The 18997-nt window shown below is 44.4% G+C and overlaps 1 protein-coding gene across 5 annotated transcripts in view; it reads left to right on the top strand.

Annotated features, from left to right (window-relative positions):
• The window catches only part of MMP24 (matrix metallopeptidase 24), a 161271-nt gene that overhangs the window by 35460 nt on the left and 106814 nt on the right, over positions 1-18997 (top strand). The window lies entirely within an intron of this gene.

Genomic DNA, 18997 nt, shown 5'->3' on the forward strand with positions numbered 1-18997 from the left:
GAATCATGAATGATATCTAGGTGTCCCTTGATCTGCCTCCCATAAAGGAGCTCAAAGGGAACAAACCCTGTATTTTCTTGGGGTATACTTCTGTACACACACAACAAATATGGCAATAAGATGTCCCAGTCATTCTGGTACCTGTCCACATACATTTTTAGCATAGCCTTCAACATTCCATTAAAACTTTCTACCAAACGATTGGTCTCTGGATGGTAAAGGGCAGTTTTTAGGTGCTTTACTCCACACAGCTCCCATAGCTGCTTAAAGACAATCAACATAAAATTGGCACCACGGTCTAACAACATTTCCGTGGGAAAACCTACTCTGCTAAAAATAGTAAACATACTTGTGGCCACTGTCTATGTCTCAACATTAGACAAAGCTACAGCCTCAGGGTATCTGGGGGCAAAATCCACTAACACCAGAATATATTTCTTCCCATTCCTGGAAGGTTCAGGGAATGGTCCCACAATATCCACAGACTCTGACAAATGCCTCCCCAATAATGGGTAATGGCTGGACGGGTACCTTTTTAGGACCCTTAAAACTCTTGAGTTTCTGACACAAATCACAATGGGCAATACTTCTGCGATACTCCCTCACTGTTTCAAACATGGAAGGCCAATAGAAATTTTGCTTCAGCCTGTCACGCGATTTTTCTATGCCCAGATGTCCTGCAAAGGGACCATCATGAGCCAACTTTAATAAATCACTTCTATATCCCTCAGGTATCACAAGCTGTTTGCAGATCATACAATGAAGCCGTTTTTCCCTGTAGGAGGTTTTGTGTATAGCAAGTCATCTTGTATGAAAAATCTGCCTGTTCCTTCCCCTGCTGGGGCTTGGTTCTGAGCATCAGTTCTGGCCCTCTCTTATGAAGCATCATCTTGTTGGACCCAAATAAACTTCTTAGGAGTTTCACCTAAATTCAGAGCCACATCAGACACAGCTGAAAGAGATCCTCTTTCTGTTCACAAATTTCTTGACTATTATTAGTTAGGTTATCCATATCAGAGCCATATTTTCTTTGTGGCCTGGTTAGGACATTAACATTACTAGTCACAACTACAATGTAATTTCCTATCAAAACATCTGCAGGGAGAAGTTCCCTTACTTCCACTATCATATTACCCCTAAAATCTTTCCCATCTAAGTGGATGTTTGTTGAGGGCACCTTTACCCATCCTCAGGAATGGAGGTTGTCCGTAACTCTGAAATGTTCGTAACTCTGAACAAAGCGCAGTTTGGGCTCCAGCAGCTGACTCTACAGGCCAGGCTCCAGCAGCATCTCTCTCCTCAGCACTGGCAGCTTCCTTGCAGGCAGCTTCTTTTCCAGGTTTGTCCCCATCCCAGGCAGGATGGTGATGGTGAAAACTGTGCGTCCCCCTCCTGGCTAGGGTATGTGTGAAAACAGCGTGTCCCCCTCCCGCCTGGGGGGCAGCGGGGAAGGGTGAAAATGGTGCAGACCCCAGCGCTGCTCTGGCTGCCTTGGACTGGCAGTGCCAGCATCTTCACCTCCTAGCTGTAAGTGGCTGCCCCGCTGGTGGGGGCGGGGACAGGCAGCCTAGATGTGCCTACCTTTAACATGCTATACATGCACAGTACAGTATTTGCTTTTTTGTGGGGGGAGGATCTCTGCTGCTCGTGATTGGTTACTTCCAGTTCCATATGTAACCGGTCAGTCCGCAACGCTGGTGTTCGTATCTTTGAGGTCCAGCGGTACTCAGAAAGTGCCACCTGGCCCTTGCTTCGATCTGGCAAATAATCCTCTTCCCGGACTAATTCCTTTTTAACTAAGGTAATGTCCAAGGTGGAATCTCTCCATCTAGTACACACAATCCTGTTGACCCTGGCACTCTTTATGAATTCCTCATTACCCCTCCATGTCTCAGCCCTAATATAATTAGTGAAGGTATAGTCATCCCTCCCATCATGGATTATTAAAGTGGTAGCATTAACACCTGCAGTGTTCATATTTGGACTCAAAGTGGCAGTCAGCGGCATGGCTATGGGTACCCGCATGACCCCACAGTATGCCAACATTTTTATGGCTGACTTAGAACAACGCTTCCTCAGCTCTAGTCCCCTAATGCCCCTACTCTACTTGCGCTACATTGATGACATCTTCATCATTTGGACCCATGGAAAAGAAGCCCTTGAGGAATTCCACCATGATTTCAACAATTTCCATCCCACCATCAACCTCAGCCTGGACCAGTCCACACAAGAGATCCACTTCCTGGACACTATGGTGCTAATAAGCGATGGTCACATAAACACCACCCTATACCGGAAACCTACTGACTGCTATTCCTACCTACATGCCTCCAGCTTTCATCCAGACCACACCACACGATCCATTGTCTACAGCCAAGCTCTACGATACAACCGCATTTGCTCCAACCCCTCAGACAGAGACAAACACCTACAAGATCTCTATCAAGCATTCTTACAACTACAGTAACCACCTCCTGAAGTGAAGAAACAGATTGACAGAGCCAGAAGAGTACCCCGAAGTCACTACTACAGGATAGGCCCAACAAAGAAAATAACAGAACGCCACTAGCCATCACCTTCAGCCCCCAACTAAAACCTCTCCAACGCATCATCAAGGATCTACAACCTATCCTGAAGGACAACCCATCACTCTCACAGATCTTGGGAGACAGGCCAGTCCTTGCTTACAGACAGCCCCCCAACCTGAAGCAATTACTCACCACAACCACACACCACACAACAGAACCACTAACCCAGGAACCTATCTTTGCAACAAAGCCCGTTGCCAACTGTGTCCACATATCTATTCAGGGGACACCATCATAGGGCCTAATCACATCAGCCACACTATCCGGGGCTCGTTCACCTGCACACCTACTAATGTGATATATGCCATCAAGTGCCAGCAATGCCCCTCTGCCATGTACATTGGTCAAACTGGACAGTCTCTACGTAAAAGAATAAATGGACACAAATCAGAGGTCAAGAACTATAACATTCAAAAACCAGTCGGAGAACACTTCATTCTCTCTGGTCACTCGATTAGAGACCTAAAAGTGGCAATTCTTCAACAAAAAAACTTCAAAAACAGACTCCAACGAGAGACTGCTGAATTGGAATTAATTTGCAAACTGGATACAATTAACTTAGGCTTGAATAGAAACTGGGAGTGGATGGGTCATTTCCCCTTGTTTATCCCCCCCCCCCCCAACCGTTCCTCAGACGTTCTTGTCAACTGCTGGAAATGGCCCACCTTGATTATCACTACAAAAGGCCTCCCTCCCCCCCCCCCACCCTCTCCTGCTGGTAATAGCTCACCTTAAGTGATCACTCTGGTTACAGTGTGTATGGTAACACCCATGTTTCATATTCTCTATGTATATAAATCTCCCCGCTGTATTTTCCACTGAATGCATCCGATGTAGTGAGCTGTAGCTCACGAAAGCTTATGCTCAAATAAATTTGTTAGTCTCTAAGGTGCCACAAGTACTCCTTTTCTTTTAGCATTTATATGGTTACTCTCTATACTTAAGGTAACTGCATTCAAATTGACTGTGGGTTGGGGCATTGCTGGTTTTGGGGTGTTTTTGTCCCTACGGTTTGGACAATGGATTTATATGGCCAACAGTTCCACACAGGTGGCATTTAACTGGTTTTCCTCTAGGGTGAGAGATTTTAAATTCTGGGTTTGTATAAGATTTCCTAGCAAAGTTGGGGCTAGTCTTATTCTTGACCCCATCCTCCCTCTTAAACTGTGATGAATAGGAATTGTTTTTTCCTTGAGACTTATAACTTTCACGGTTTCTATTCCCTACAAAAGCATCAGCAATTTCTGCAGCTTTCAAAATGGTATCGGGTTTTTATCACACGCTGCTCTGATATGATCAGGAGCTATTTCAGCTAGCTGTTCCATAGCAAATAAATCAATCATTTTATCAAAACTATCATAAGGCTTTGCCCCCTTAATCCCCTTTTTTATATATCCAAGCAGTATATGAGCAATCTCAACATAGGTAACATCAGATAGCTTAGCATTTCTAAATATCAGCCTATAAGACCCAGGAATAACTTTAAATCTTTGCAATACAGTTTCTTTAAACTTTACGTAATTCAAAGCATCATATAACTCCATTTCATTAAATACCTCTCTTGCTTTTCCAGTCAATCTGGTGAGGATACAGTGCTTACTTTATATTTATTTTTGATTACAAATATTTGCACTGTAAAAAACAAAAGAAATAGTATTTTTCAATTCACCTAATACAAGTAGAGTCGTGCAATCTCTTTATCGTGAAAGTTGAACTTACAAATGTAGAATTATGTACAAAAAATAACTGCATTCAAAAATAAAACAATGTAAAACTTTAGAGCCTACAAATCCACTCAGTCGTACTTCAGCGAATCGCTCAGACATACAAGTTTGGTTACAATTTGCAGGAGATAATGCTGCCTGCTTTTTTTTTTTTTTTTTTTTTTTTTTTTTACAGTGTCGCCTGAAAGTGAGAACAGGCGTTTGCATGGCACTGTTGTAGCCGGCGTCGCAAGATATTTACATGCCAGATGCGCTAAAGATTCATATGTCCCTTCATGCTTCAACCACCATTCCAGGGGACTTGTGTCCATGCTGTTGACGGGTTCTGCTCGATAACGATCCAAAGCAGAGCGGACTGACGCATGTTCATGTTCATCATCTGAGTCAGATGCCACCAGTAGAAGGTTGATTTTCTTTTTTTGGTGGTTTGGGTTCTGTCGTTTCCGCATCTGAGTGTTGCTCTTTTAAGACTTCTGAAAGTATGCTCCACACTTCGTCCCTCTCAAATTTTGGACAGCACTTCAGTTTCTTAAACCTTGGGTCGAGTGCTATAGCTATTTTACAAATCTCACATTGGTACCTTCTTTGTGTTTTGTCAAATCTGCTGTAAAAGTGTTCTTAAAATGAACATGTGCTGGGTCATCATCCAAGACTGCTGTAACATGAAATATATGGCAGAATGTGGGTAAAACAGAATAGGAGACATACAATTCTCCCCCAAGGAGTTTCAGTCACAAATTTAATTAACGCATTATTTTTTTAACAAGCATCATCAGCATGGAAGCATGTCCTCTAGAATAGTAGCCAAAGCATGAAGGGGCATATGAATGTTTAGCATATCTGGCACATAAATTCCTTGCAACACCGGTTACAAAAGTGCTATGCGAACGCCTGTTCTCACTTTCAGGTCACATTGTAAATAAGAAGCAAGAAGCATTATCTCCCATAAATGTAAACAAACTTGGCTGAACAAAAAGTAGGATTGAGTGGATATGTAGGCTTTAAGTTTTACATTGTTTTGTTTTTGAGTGCAGTTATGTAACAAAAAAAAATCTGCATTTGTAAGTTACACTTTCACGATAAAGAGATTGCACTACAGTACTTGTATGAGGTGAATTAAAAAAAGTTTCTTTTGTTTATCATTTTTACAGTGCAAATATTTGTAATAAAAATATAAAGAGAGCACTGTACACTTTGTATTCTGTGTTGTAATTGAAATCAATATATTTGAAAATGTAGAAAACATCCAAAAATATTTAAATAAATTTCAGTTGATATTCTGTTGTTTAACAGTGTGATTAATCATGATTAATTTTCTTAATTGCAGTTAATTTTTTGAGTTAATTGCATGAATTAACTGCGATTAATCGACAGCCCTACTTTTTTGCAATGTTTCCTCTTTTTTCTTATATATAGTTCATCCTAATACTATAACAGTCTTCCAAAAAACTAGAAAACTGGTCAGAATTTTTTCATTGAAATCCAATTGTGAGGGGAAAATGGTGTTTCAATTAATGCAAAATGTTTCACAGAAACACTTTAATATCTTGAAAATTTCTTCTTTTTTCAAGGGGAAAAAATAAAACTATTTTAATGATTTTACTCTGTCTTCTCCAACAGCTCTTTTTCAGTGGGGGGATAAAAGTTTAAAAATTGAGAGTTTTTCCCCCACCAAAATGACAGGTATTGAATTGTATTGTTTAAAATGTATTATTTCATGGAAATTTTCTAACTATGGGTATTTTGTTCCATTTTGGAAGGAAAGGATTTGCCGTAAAACAGATATACCTTTAACAAATGCTACAAAAAGTGTAACTACTACTTCAGGGTTGCCTCTTCAAAATCCCATTTGTAAGATATGTCTCCTGAACTTTCTGCAGACTTGCTATGTGCTACACAGCTTATGTATACAGTGTAGTTGTAGCTGTATCAGTCCCAGGATTTAGAGAGACAAGGTGGGTGAGGTAACATCTTCTATCGGACCAACTTCTGTTGGTGAGAGAGAGAGCTCTGCGTGGCTCGAAAGCTTGTCTCTCTCACCAAAAGAAGTTGAGCCAATAAAAGATACTAGCTCACCCACCTTGTCTACACATCTTATGTGATACTCGCACATTTTGTAGGTCTGTCAGATATTCTCAGTAAAGTGATAAACAGTTTTTTGAGGAGCACTCAATATGCTGTAGCCAAGGTAAGGTGCACTGGGCTACTAACAGAGCCCATGAGTTCTAATCTCAATTCTTCATGTTTCTGCACACTTCACAGTCCTTATTAGCCTAAGGCAGCGGTTCTCAACCTGGGGATTGGGAGGGTACTCCAGGGGTTCCGGAAGTCATGTCCAGGGTTTCCGGCCCTGCTGATCAACTCCTCCCTGTCCCTCCCAGTGCCTCCTGTACACTGCGGAACAGCTCTTCAACACTGTGCAGGAGGTGCTGGGAGGGGATGGGGTGCACTCGGAGGAGGGGGTGGAAAGAGGCAGGGAAAAGGAGGGGCAAGGGTGGAGTGGGGGTGAGAAGAGGTGGGGCCTTGGGGGAAGGGGTGGAGTGGGGGCGGGGCCTGGAGAAAATTAGAAGCTGGCTTCGGGGTCCGCAAAAATTTTAAAATCAATATGGGGGTCCTCAGGTTGCTTAAGTTTGATAACCACTGGCCTAAGGCACATATCCCTACCTTACCAATTTTACCGGTAGACTAACTGAGGTCAACTGTGTAAACTCACATCAGGTAGCACTGGGAATAGAACTCAGGTTTCTAACATAACAGACCCAAGTCTCTTTGACTCTGCTGCACTGCTTTTAAAAGGAAGTGGGCCATATTATCTGTCTTAGAATCATAGAATATCAGGGTTGGAAGGGACCTCAGGAGGTCATCTAGTCCAACCCCCTGCTCAAAGTAGGACTAATCCCCAATTTTTGCCCCAGATCCCTAAATGGCCCCCTCAAAGATTGAACTCAGAACCCTGGGTTTAGCAGGCCAATGCTCAAACCACTGAGCTATCCTTCCCCATGTTAACACAGTGTGGCTCTCTGTCAGTTTCTAGTGTTTAGACCACAGATTGATGTTTATGATTCTCTTGCCGTCTCTATGCTGATGGGAATGGACCTTTAGCTCAAGAAGTACAGGCTTGTGCTTTGAGATTCCAGGTTCATTCCCTGTAGATGAACCAAGCAGGGTGTGTGTGTGTTACTTGACTATGCTGTCTCTAGCCATGTTATGCTTCTAAAATCAGAAATAGAAGTCAGGACACCAAAAAGCACCGTGACTGTGATGAATGAAGGTTGTGTGAGCTCTGAAATACCCAGACATCAACCCCTAAAACCCACTGTCCAACCATGAGAAATATTGTGTGTGAAATACTGAATTCCCCGAGATGCCTTTTAGCTCTGCATCTTCATCTTTGAATCTGAAAGCACCAAATAAACAAACAGAGGAGTTCTGCCTCCCCTCTTCTACAAACAAAATGGTGCCTGAGCCTGATGGAACCCAGCTGATGATTGTGGTACAACAGGTAGCTGCAGTCTGTGGATGAGGGGAAAGCGGTGGACGTGTTGTTCCTTGACTTTAGCAAAGCTTTTGACACGGTCTCCCACAGTATTCTTGCCAGCAAGTTAAAGTAGTATGGGCTGGCTGAATGGACTATAAGGTGGCTAGAAAGTTGGCTAGGTTGTTGGGCTCAACGGGTAGTGATAAATGGCTCCATGTCTAGTTGGCAGTCGGTATCAAATGGAGTGCCCCAAAGGTCGGTCCTGGGGCCGGTTTTGTTCAATATCTTCATAAATGATCTGGAGGATGGTGTGGATTGAACCCTCAGCAAGTTTGCAGATGACTTAAACTGGGAGGAGAGGTAGATACGCTGGAGGGTAGGGATAGGATACAGAGGGCCCTAGACAAATTAGAGGATTGGGCCAAAAGAAATCTGATGAGGTTCAACAAGGACAAGTGCAGAGTCCTGCACTTAGGACGGAAGAATCCAATGCACCGCTACAGACTAGGGACCGAATGGCTCGGCAGCAGTTCTGCAGAAAAGGACCTAGGGGTTACAATGGATGAGAAGCTGGATATGAGTCAACAGTGTGCCCTTGTTGTCAAGAAGGCCAATGGCATTTTGGGATGTATACATAGGGGCATTGCCAGCAGATTGAGGGACGTGATCGTTCCCCTCTATTCAAAATTGGTGAGGCCTCATCTGGAGTACTGTGTCCAGTTTTTGGCCCCACACTACAAGAAGGATGTGGAAAAATTGGAAAGAGTCCAGTGGAGGGCAACAAAAATGATTAGGGGACTGGAACACATGACTTATGGGGAGAGGCTGAGGGAATTGGGATTGTTTAGTCTACGGAAGAGAAGAATGAGGGGGGATTTGATAGCTGCTTTCAACTACCTGAAAGGGGGTTCCAGAGAGGATGGCTCTAGATTGTTCTCAGTGGTGGCAGATGACAGAACAAGGAGTAACGGTCTCAAGTTGCAGTGGGGGAGGTTTAGGTTGGATATTAGGAAAAACTTTTTCACTAGGAGGGTGGTGAAGCCCTGGAATGCGTTACCTAGGGAGGTGGTGGAATCTCCTTCCTTAGATATTTTTAAGGTCAGGCTTGACAAAGCCCTGGCTGGGATGATTTAGTTGGGGATTGGTCCTACTTTGAGCAGGGGGTTGGACTAGATGACCTCCTGAGGTCCCTTCCAACCCTGATGTTCTAGGATTCTATGATACAGTTTCCACCCTCAGACCACCATGACTGAGATTCAGAGTGCACTGCAAGACGGATGCATGAATCAGACACAGAACTTCTGAAGTGGAAGAGAACAAAGAACAAATCACAGGTTGTGAAGAACTGCAATGATATCAAGAGTATTAAGACTAAGCTAATTGATCTAGAAAGCCTCTCACAACAGTTTAAGATCAAGATGTGGGTGTCCCTGAAGAAACAGAGAAACGTAAATCTACTGAATTTGTCCCTAAACTGCTAAGTTGTTGGATCTGCTGATAGATTTTTGTTTTGATGTAGAAGGGCACACTGGGCCCTTGCCCCTAAGCCATCTGCATGAGGTTGGGCTAGAGCATTGATTGTGATGTTCCTGAAGTTTACCACTCAGTAGCTTATATTGCAGAAATCCAGAGGAAAAATAGGAAGGGGGAGAACCAAGCAATTAAAATACTGCTCTTTCAAGATCATGCTCATGATGTGGTTGCAATGAGGGCAGCTTTTAACAAAGCAAAACAATTGGCAAGGAAGTTGGACTTGAGGTAAATATGCAGCAATGCTCCATATTAAGAACGGCAAGAAAAATACGGCAAGAATCTGCAAACTCCTCCCTCACAAGAGGAGACATCTGTGGAATGATCTGAGTATGTGGAATTTATGTATTGGTCTCTGAGATCTGATATGGCTCCTCTAAATGAGTTGATGGGCAAAAATAGACATTGATATGTTAATTTTACCCCCCCCCTTATATTGGGCTTGAAGGGTTAAACGGTTATCATCAATTAACTTCCTATTGCCTTAAAAAATGGGAAATTAGCATTGATGTAAAATTAGTCATTTGATTAGTAATTATTTTTTTATCATTACTTTATCCGATGGTGTTTTCTTATGGATTAATGTGTCAAGGTTCTAGGTGATAGGTGGTTACTTTAGTTGTAATGTTTGGGGCCTCAGGGGCTCAGAGGACCTCAAAGTTTCATCCAATTTGGCCATTCCTGCCCTCCCCACCCTCTGGTGTCAAGTGTATATTTTTGGACTGTTTTAAACAGATTTATCATTTTGATTGTATGGTACGAATGTGTATTTCTCTCTCCAAAATCTTTTTCCATTTTGTTTTATCACTTATTTAATTCCTCTTTCAGCTCCTCTCCCATTACTCTCCTATCCTGGAAATTTCCAGGAAGTGATACCCTACAGCTAGACTATATAACTTTTGTTACTTAGATACACAAGGATTGTATGCTGCTCAGGAAAACTTCCAATTTCTCATTTATTCACAAAGTGACTTTATATTTTATCTGTTATATTTTGACACTGTTGGCTCCGATAATTAAATGTGACTCCTGGAATATAAAGGGTTTTAATAACCTTATTGTAAGAAAAAAATATATACTTGATGCTTAGAAAAGAGAATATTGGCCCTGCTATGCTCCAGGAAACACATTTCTTAGAATCATAGAAGATTAGGGTTGGAAGAGACCTCAGAAGGTCATCTAATCCAGCCCTGTGCTCAAAGCAGGACCAACCCCAACTATGTCGTCCCAGGCAGGGCTTTGTCAAGTTGGACCTTAAAAACCTCTAAGGATGGAGATTCCACCACTTCCTTAGGTAACTCATTCCAGTACTTCACTACCCTCCTAGTGAAATAGTTTTTCCTACTATCCAACCTAGACCTCCCCCACTGCAACTTGAGACTGTTGCTCCTTGTTCTGTCATCACTGAGAACAGCCTAGCTCCATCTTCTTTGGAACCCCTGTTCAGGTAGTTGAAGGCTGCTATCAAATCCCCCCTCACTCTTCTCTTCTGCAGACTAAATAAGCCCAATTCCCTCAGCTGCTCCTCGTAAGTCATGTGCCCCAGCCCCCTAATAATTTTTGTTGCCCTCCGCTGGACTCTCTCTAATTTGTCCACATCCTTTCTGTAGTGGGAAGCCCAAAACTGAATGCAATACTCCAGGTGTGGCCTCACCAGTTCCGAATAGAGGGGAATAATCACTTCCCTTGATCTCCTACTAATGCAGCCCAATATGCCGTTAACCTTCTTGGCAACAAGGGCACGCGGTTGACTCAGCCAGCTTCTCATCTACAGTAATCCCCAGGTCCTTTTCTGCAGAACTGCCGCTTAGCCGGTTGGTCCCCAGTCTGTAGCACTGCATGGGAGTCTTCCGTCTTAAAGTGCAGGACTCTGCACTTGTTCTTCTTGAACCTCATCAGATTTCTTTTAGCCCAATCCTCCAATTTGTCTCGGTCACTCTGGATCCTATCCCTACCTCCAGCCTATCTTCCTCTCCCCCCAGCTTAGGGTCATCTGTGAACTTGCTGAGGGTGCAATCCATCCCATCATTCAGATCATTAATGAAGGTGTTGAACAAAACCGGCCCCGGGACCGACCCCTGAGGCAGTCCGCTTGGTACCAGCTGCCAGCTAGACATGGAGCCATTGATCATTACCCTGTGAGCCCGACGATCTAGCTAGCTTTCTGTCCACCTTATAGTCCATTCATCTAATCCATACTTTTTTAACTTGCTGGCAAGAATACTGTGGGAGACCATATCAAAAGCTTTGCTAAAGTCAAGATATATCAAATCCACTGCTTTCTCCATATCCACAGAGCCAGTTATCTCATCATAGAAGGCAATCAGGTTGGTCAGGCATGGCTTGCCCTTGGTGAATCCATGTTGACTGTTTCTGATCACCTTCCTCTCCCCCAGGTGCTAAGAGTAAGCTAATTTGACAGAACTTGAAGCTTGTAAACTGAATAGAGATTGGGTACGCCTCCCAGTTTCTAGTTGCTTTAATTCTGAAGTCAGGGGATGTTGTTATACTAATTCATAAAAAGTTGAAAGCTAATATTTGGAACAATGTCAATGTTAGAGGCAAAAAGGCATCCTGTAAATATTAAGAACATAAGAATGGCCATACTGAGTGAAACCAGTGGTCCATCTAGCCCAGAATCCTGTCTTCTGACAGTGGCCAATGCCAGATGCTTCAGAGGGAATGAACAAAACAGGACATTTATCAAGTAGTCCATCCCCTGTCATCCAATCCCACCCTCTGATAATCTGAGGTTTACGGACACCCACAGCATGGGTTTGCATCGCTGACCATCTTGGCTAATAGCCATTAATAGACCTATCCTCTATTAACTAATCTAATTAGTTTTTGTACCCAGTTACACTTTTGACTGTTACAACATCCCCATGCACATTGAGTTACACAGGTTGAGTGTTTGTTGTGTGGAGAAGTACTTCCTTTTGTGTGTTTTAAACCTGCTGCCTATTAATTTTATTGGGTGACATGTGGTTCTTGAAAGTCAAATCCTACTGAGAAAAATAGGAAGGAGCATAAACTCTGGCAAGTCAAGTGTAAAAGTATAATTAAGCAGTCCAAAAAAGAATTTGAACAGCAAATAGCAAAAGACACAAAAATTAACAACAATTTTTTAAAGTACATCAGAATCAGGAAGCCTGCCAAAATATCAGTGAGGCCGCTGGACAATGAAGGTGCTAAAGGAGCACTCAGTGAAGACAAAGCTGTTGAAGAGAAGCTGCATAAATTTTTTGCATCAGCCTTCACTGGGGAGAATGTGATGGAGATTCCCACACCTGAACCATTCCTTTTTGGTGACAAATCTAAGACACTTTCCCAGACTGAGGTGTTAATAGAGGAGCTTTTGGAACAAATGGTAAGTCACCAGGACCAAATGGTATTCTCCTAAGAGTTCTGAAGGAGCTCAGATATGCAATTGCAGAACTACTAACTGTGGTATGTAAGCTATTAATTAAATCAACCTCTGTACCAGATGACTGGAGGATAGCTAGCTGTAGCAAGGCGATGACTCACCAATGTGGTGCCTCCTGCTGGTAGTCTTGGGAATTAGCTCTTTCCAGCCTTCAGAGCGCCCTCTGCAGGCCAGTGTCTCGCCTGCTGCTGGCCCGGTGTCCCTACCGGACCCTGGTGCCCTTTACCCCGGGGTTCTGCCCCAGCAGTAACCCACAATCTCTGTCTCCCCACCCAGGGGGAACCCCCAATCCTCTATCCCCCCCTTGCCTCAGTGGCTACTGCCAGTCACCATCTAGCCCCCGCTCACTGGGGCAGATTGCAGTCTGTAAACCACTCATCATTGGCAAGGAGGGTTGGACCAGCTACCTCTGCCTATTCCCAGACTACCCCTCTGTAGCCCCAGTACCTTTTCTGGCCTTTAGCAAGGCCTGCAGCCTGGGGGTTTTCCAGGCTGGAGCTCCCCAGCTCCTCTAGCTACCCTGCTGAGATCCCAGGCAGCCAGGTCCTTCTCTCTCTACAGCTAGAGAGAGACTCCTCCCAGCTCCTGGCTCACTGGCCTTTTTCAGGGCCAGCTGTGGCTGCCTTCCCAATCAGCCTAGCCTTTTCTCACAGCTCCAGCCCTCTCCCAGAGCAGGCTTTAACCCTTTCAGGGCCAGAGCGGGGTGGCTACCCTGCTACACTAGCATAATGCCAAGTTTTTAAAAAAAGGCTCCACAAGTGATGCTGGCAGTTACAGGCTGGGAAGCCTAACTTCAGTACCAGGCAAATTGGTTGAAACTCTAGTAAAGAACAGAATTATCGGACATGTAGATGAACACAATATGTTGGGGAAGAGTCAACACAGCTTTTGTAAGGGGCATTCATGCCTAATCAGTCCATTAGTATTCTTTGAAGGTGTGATCCAGTTGATATAGTGTACTTGGACTTTCAGAAAGCCCTTGACAAGGTCCCACACCAAAGGCTCTTAAGCAAAGTAAGCTGTCATGGGATAAGAGAGAAGGTCCTCTCAGGGATCCGTAACTGGTTAAGAGACAGGAAACAAAGGGTAGGAGTAAATGGTCAGTTTTCACAATAGAAATAGGTAAATAGTGAGAACCTCCAAGGATCTGTACTGGGACATGTACTGTTCAACATATACGTAATGATTTGGAAAAAGGGGTGAACAGTGAGGTGGCAAAGGTGCAAATGATACAAAATTACTCAAGATAGTTAAGTCCAAAGCTGACTGCAAAGAGTTACTGTGGGAACTCACAAAACTAAATTAATTGGCAACAAAATGGCAGATGAAAGTCACTGTTGATAAGTGCTAAGTAACTCACATTGGAAAAAATAATCCCAACTACACATATATAATTATGGATTCTAAATGAGCTGTTTCCACTCAAGAAGGAGATCTTAGAGTCATCGTGGATAGTTCTCTGAAAACATCTGCTCAATGTGCAGCAGCAGACAAAAAAGCTAACAGAATGTTAGGAAACATTAGGAAAGGGATAGATAAGAAGACAGCAAGTATAATGCTACTATATAAATCTGTGGTACACCCAAACCTTGAATATTGTGTGCACTTCTGGTCACCCCATCTGAAAAAAGATATATTGAAATTGGAAAAGGTACAGAGAAGGGCAACAAAAATGATTGGGGTATGGAACAGCTTCCATGTGAGGAGAGATTAAAAAGACTGGGACTATTCATCTTATAAAAGAGACAGCTAAGGGGCAATGTGATAGAGGTCTAAAATCATGACTTGTGTGGAGAAAGTGAATAGGAAAGTGTTATTTACCCCTTCACATGACACAAGAACCAGGGGTTCCCAATGAGTTTAATAGGCAGCTGGTTTAAAACAAAGATTAGAGTACTTCTTCACAGAACACACAGTCAACCTGTGGAACTTGTTGCAAGGGGATTGTCAAGGTTCCTTCCCCACTCTGAACTCTAGGGTACAGATCTGGGGACCTGCATGAAAGACCCCCTACGTTATTCTTACCAGCTTAGGTTAAAAACTTCCCCAAGGTACAAACTTTGCCTTGTCCTTGAACCATATGCTGCCACCACCAAGCGTTTTAAACAAAGAACAGGGAAAGAGCCCACTTGGAGACGTCTTCCCCCAAAATATCCCCCCAAGCCCTACACCCCTTTCCTGGGGGAGGCTTGATAAGAATCCTCACCAAGTTTTACAGGTGAACACAGACCCAAACCCTTGGATTTTAAGAAGAATGAAAAATCAATCAGGTTCTTAAAAGAAGAATTTTAATTCAAGAAAAGGTAAAAGAATCACCTCTGTAAAATCAGGATGGTAAATACCTTGCAGGGTAATCAGATTCAAAACATAGAGAATCCCTCTACGCAAAACCTTAAGTTACAAAAAGACACAAAAACAGGAATATAAATTCCATCCAGCACAGCTTATTTTACCAGCCATTAAACAAAAGGAAACCTAACACATGTTCTAGCTAGATTACTTACTAACTTAACAGGAGTTGTAAGGCTGCATTCCTGATCTGTTCCCGGCAAAAGCATCACACAGACAGATGAACCCTTTGTTCCCTCCCACTCCAGATTTGAAAGTATCTTGTTCCCCCATTGATCATTTTGGGTCAGGTGCCAGTGAGATTATCTTAGCTTTTACAGGTGAAAGCGTTTTGCCTCTGGCCAGGAGGGATTTTATAGCACTGTATACAGAAAGGTGGTTACCCTTCCTTTTATTTTTATGACAGGGATGTTGTCAGTGTCAAACCTATAACTGACTTTTAAAAAGAGTTAGGTAAGTTCATGGAGGAGAGGCCCATCTTGGCTGTTAGCCAAGATGGTCAGGGACACAGCCCCATGCTCTGGGTGACCCTAAGCATCTGACTACCAGAAGCTTGGACTGGATAACAGAGATGGCTCACTCAATAATTTCCTTGTTGGCCTTTGTTCCCTCTGAAATACATGGCACTGGCCACTGCCAGAAGAGAGAGATAGACAGACCCTTGGTCTGACCCAGTGTGGCCATTCTTGTGTTCTTATGTGTCTGCTGTTAAAAGACATTCATCCCCCACTGGGTTGATGGTCTTAGAATTATTGACTTCTCTGCCCAGTATCATACAGGCTACAGGTTCCTCAGGTACTCGAGGAGCCAGGAAACCCCATAGCTCTTCTAAGAGCAAAGGAACTTTGCTACTGTCTGGGTATGTCAAAGAGAGCAAGGAGAGATATTCCTTGGGACCCATAGCATTGGACACAACCCTACCTCCGGTACCCCTTGACAGGTTCCTCAGTACCACATAAATTGAAGTGTCCATCTCCATCAGTGCCCCTGGAGGAGTGATCCAAACCTTCAGTACCGTCTGCTTCAAGAGTGACCATCACGTCAATACCAATACTCTTTCAGTACCTCAAGAATGTAGGTACTTGAGGACTTAATTGCAGGTACTTGATGGACTTAACTGGAGTCCCCACTGATCATGGGCTCCATCCTCACCATCTCTGCTGGATAACTGTAGGCAAATTTGTTCAACAAGATAAAAAATGAATCCCTACACTGTTGAAAGACTCAAAGTCAAATCTACACTCCCTGGAAGTTTACACCCCGACCCTGAGGAGAAAGCACCAGAGGCAGGTGTGTAAGCCAAGGCCACCCCCCTTTACAGACGTTCTACCATCTTTATCCAGCTGAGCCCCCATGTAAATGACAGAGGATTCAGAGGCCTCGATTTTCAGGACCCTCTGCTTCCATGACCTCTACCCATTCCCGGCCACCCATGAAGGGACTTTTGACGCTTTGGTCGAGATCAGCCCACAAGTACTGATGCCACCCACTTGTAACCTCCCATATCTTTGGGGGCTGCCTCTCACTTTTTGCCTACAATTTGGACTCTATCAGGACAGACAGTTGGGTCTTAGAAATTATCCATCAAGGATAATCTATAGCGTTTCGCTCCCTCCCTCACCACAAATCCTCTTCCCGGTCCCCCTTCAGGGACCACTCTCAGGAGGTGATTCTTCAACAGGAAGCAGACCCCCTCCTCCTACAAGAGAGGCAATAGAATGAGTGACAATTCAGTAGCAAGGGAGAGAGAGTTCTATTTCCCTTATTTCTTAGCCCCCCAAAAAGAGGGAGGGTGGAGATCCATTCTGGATCTTTGATAACTAAAAATCTGTATTCGAAAGTCAAAATTCAGGATGGTTGCACTAACATTAGTAATTCCCTCCCTATAGGAGGGGATCTGGTTTGTGTCTCTTGACATGAAGGATTCTTATTTCCATATAGATATTCATCCGTACCACAGAAAGTTCCTTTGGTTTCCAGTGGATCAGGGACATTTCCAGTTCAGAGTCCTTCCCTTTGGACTAGCAACATCACCCAGAGTATTCACAAAGGTCGTCTCGGTGGTGGCAGCCCAAATGAGATGTCAGGGTTACACAATTTTCCCATATGTTGATGATTGGTTCCTAGTAGGTTGCTCCAGCCAAGAGGTCAGGTCAGCAACTTTGTTTCTGCTCCATCTTCTAGCAGAGCTGGGTATCTGCATAAAAAAGGAAAAGTCTTTTTTAACATCCACCCACACAGACAGTAAACTTTACCAGAGCGACACTGGACTCCAGTGCAGCAAGTGTTCTTCCCCATGGAAAGATTTCAGCTAATGAGCAATCTGATAGCACAGATTACTCACAGAAGAAGGACTACGGTCAGGATATGCCTTTACCCTTCTAGGTCACATGGCCTTATGCACTTATGTGACCCCATTCACAGTCTTCATCTGCGCTGCCTACAGGCCTGGCTGTAGTCGGTCTACTCATCAGACAAGGATCACATTAACACCAGTGATACTATTCCCACCAGGGTCATCACCTCTCTTATCTGGTGGTTGAACCCACATCACGTCCCCTTCGTCACTTCTTCCCCCAGTGCCACCATTGTAACAGGTGAATCCCTTGTGGGTTGGGGTACTGACCTGAACAATCACACTGTACAGGGTACCTGGACCCCATGTGAGGCCAGACTGCACATCAATCTACTGGGTCTGCCTGGCATGCAGGGCTTCTCTCCTGCACATCAGACGCACCTTAAGAGTTCTACTTGCAGAAAACCAGATCTGCCTGTTAGATGTTCGGCTGCGTGTGTGTGTTCTCCCTGTGTGCTACCCCTGCTCTGTGCAGACAGCCAGCAGAGCAGACCTCTGTTAAGATCTGTTAAGGTATGAAAGCACCAGGCCAGGTTTATTGTGAACAAATCACGGTAACAGCACCTGGCAGACTTTATGAGGATATTAAGACGTGTATGCCCGTGACAATGGATGCAGCTCAGTGAATGGTGGGACTTTTCATCCCCCTCCTTTGCTGGACCAAGACACTCTTTCAGAGATACCTCTTTATACCCTGATACAAACAAGTTGCTGCCCCTCTGACATAGTTAGGTACTGCCCCTTGACGTGGCTAGTTATTACCCATCTCCTTGTACATGTTGATTTGACTAAAAAAAGATTATTTATTACTGTCATCCTGACCTTTTTTTTTGGGAGGGGTGTTGCGGGTCATGTACTCCCTGTCCCCCTGACCCCTTTTGGGGTGGGGCACGGGTTATTAGAGGCCCGTGGGCAAGTCTGCGCGACCCCTCTGGGTATTGGAGTAACGTGGCCTAACAGCCAAAGTCAGTCCACCTGTTCTCTCCATCAGGGCTGTGGGGCCTAGCGGCCAGAGTGAGTAGAGCGGCTCTCGCAATCAGGGCTATGCGACCTAGTGGTCGGAGTCAGTAGAGTGGTGAGGCAGGCTGTCACCCCAGGGTGGGCGGCAGCCAGGATGGGGGAACCCGGACCCTCCCTCTCCACTGAATCCCAACCCAGGGCCCTGTCAGTGGCGGGGTTGCCTGCCACCAGCTCTTCGGGGATCTGACTCCAACACGCAGAGCTAGTCTCCGGGTCTCCAACCACTTCCCTGCAAAGCCTCCCTGGGTTACTTCCTACCCGCTTCTCTGCAGCTTGTGGTCTCATGGTTCCCCGGTCTCTCCTCCCTCTTTGGCGTCTGGAGCCTTGGGGTCATAGGTCACTGCTATCTGTCTGCCCTCCGTGTCATGAAGTTTTGGCAGTCCTTTAGCAGGAGTCTGCAACACACCTCCTTCCCCTCCAGCAGTCAGCCACAAATGAACCGAGCTGCTCCCTTTTATACCTGGCCTCCAGCCGGAGCATGCCCAGCAAGGTCGAGGGAGCGTGGCCTCCTTGGCCCAAAGAGAG

The sequence above is a fragment of the Chelonia mydas genome, chromosome 13 (assembly GCF_015237465.2).
Source record: "Chelonia mydas isolate rCheMyd1 chromosome 13, rCheMyd1.pri.v2, whole genome shotgun sequence".
In the NCBI taxonomy this organism is placed as follows: Eukaryota; Metazoa; Chordata; order Testudines; family Cheloniidae; genus Chelonia; species Chelonia mydas.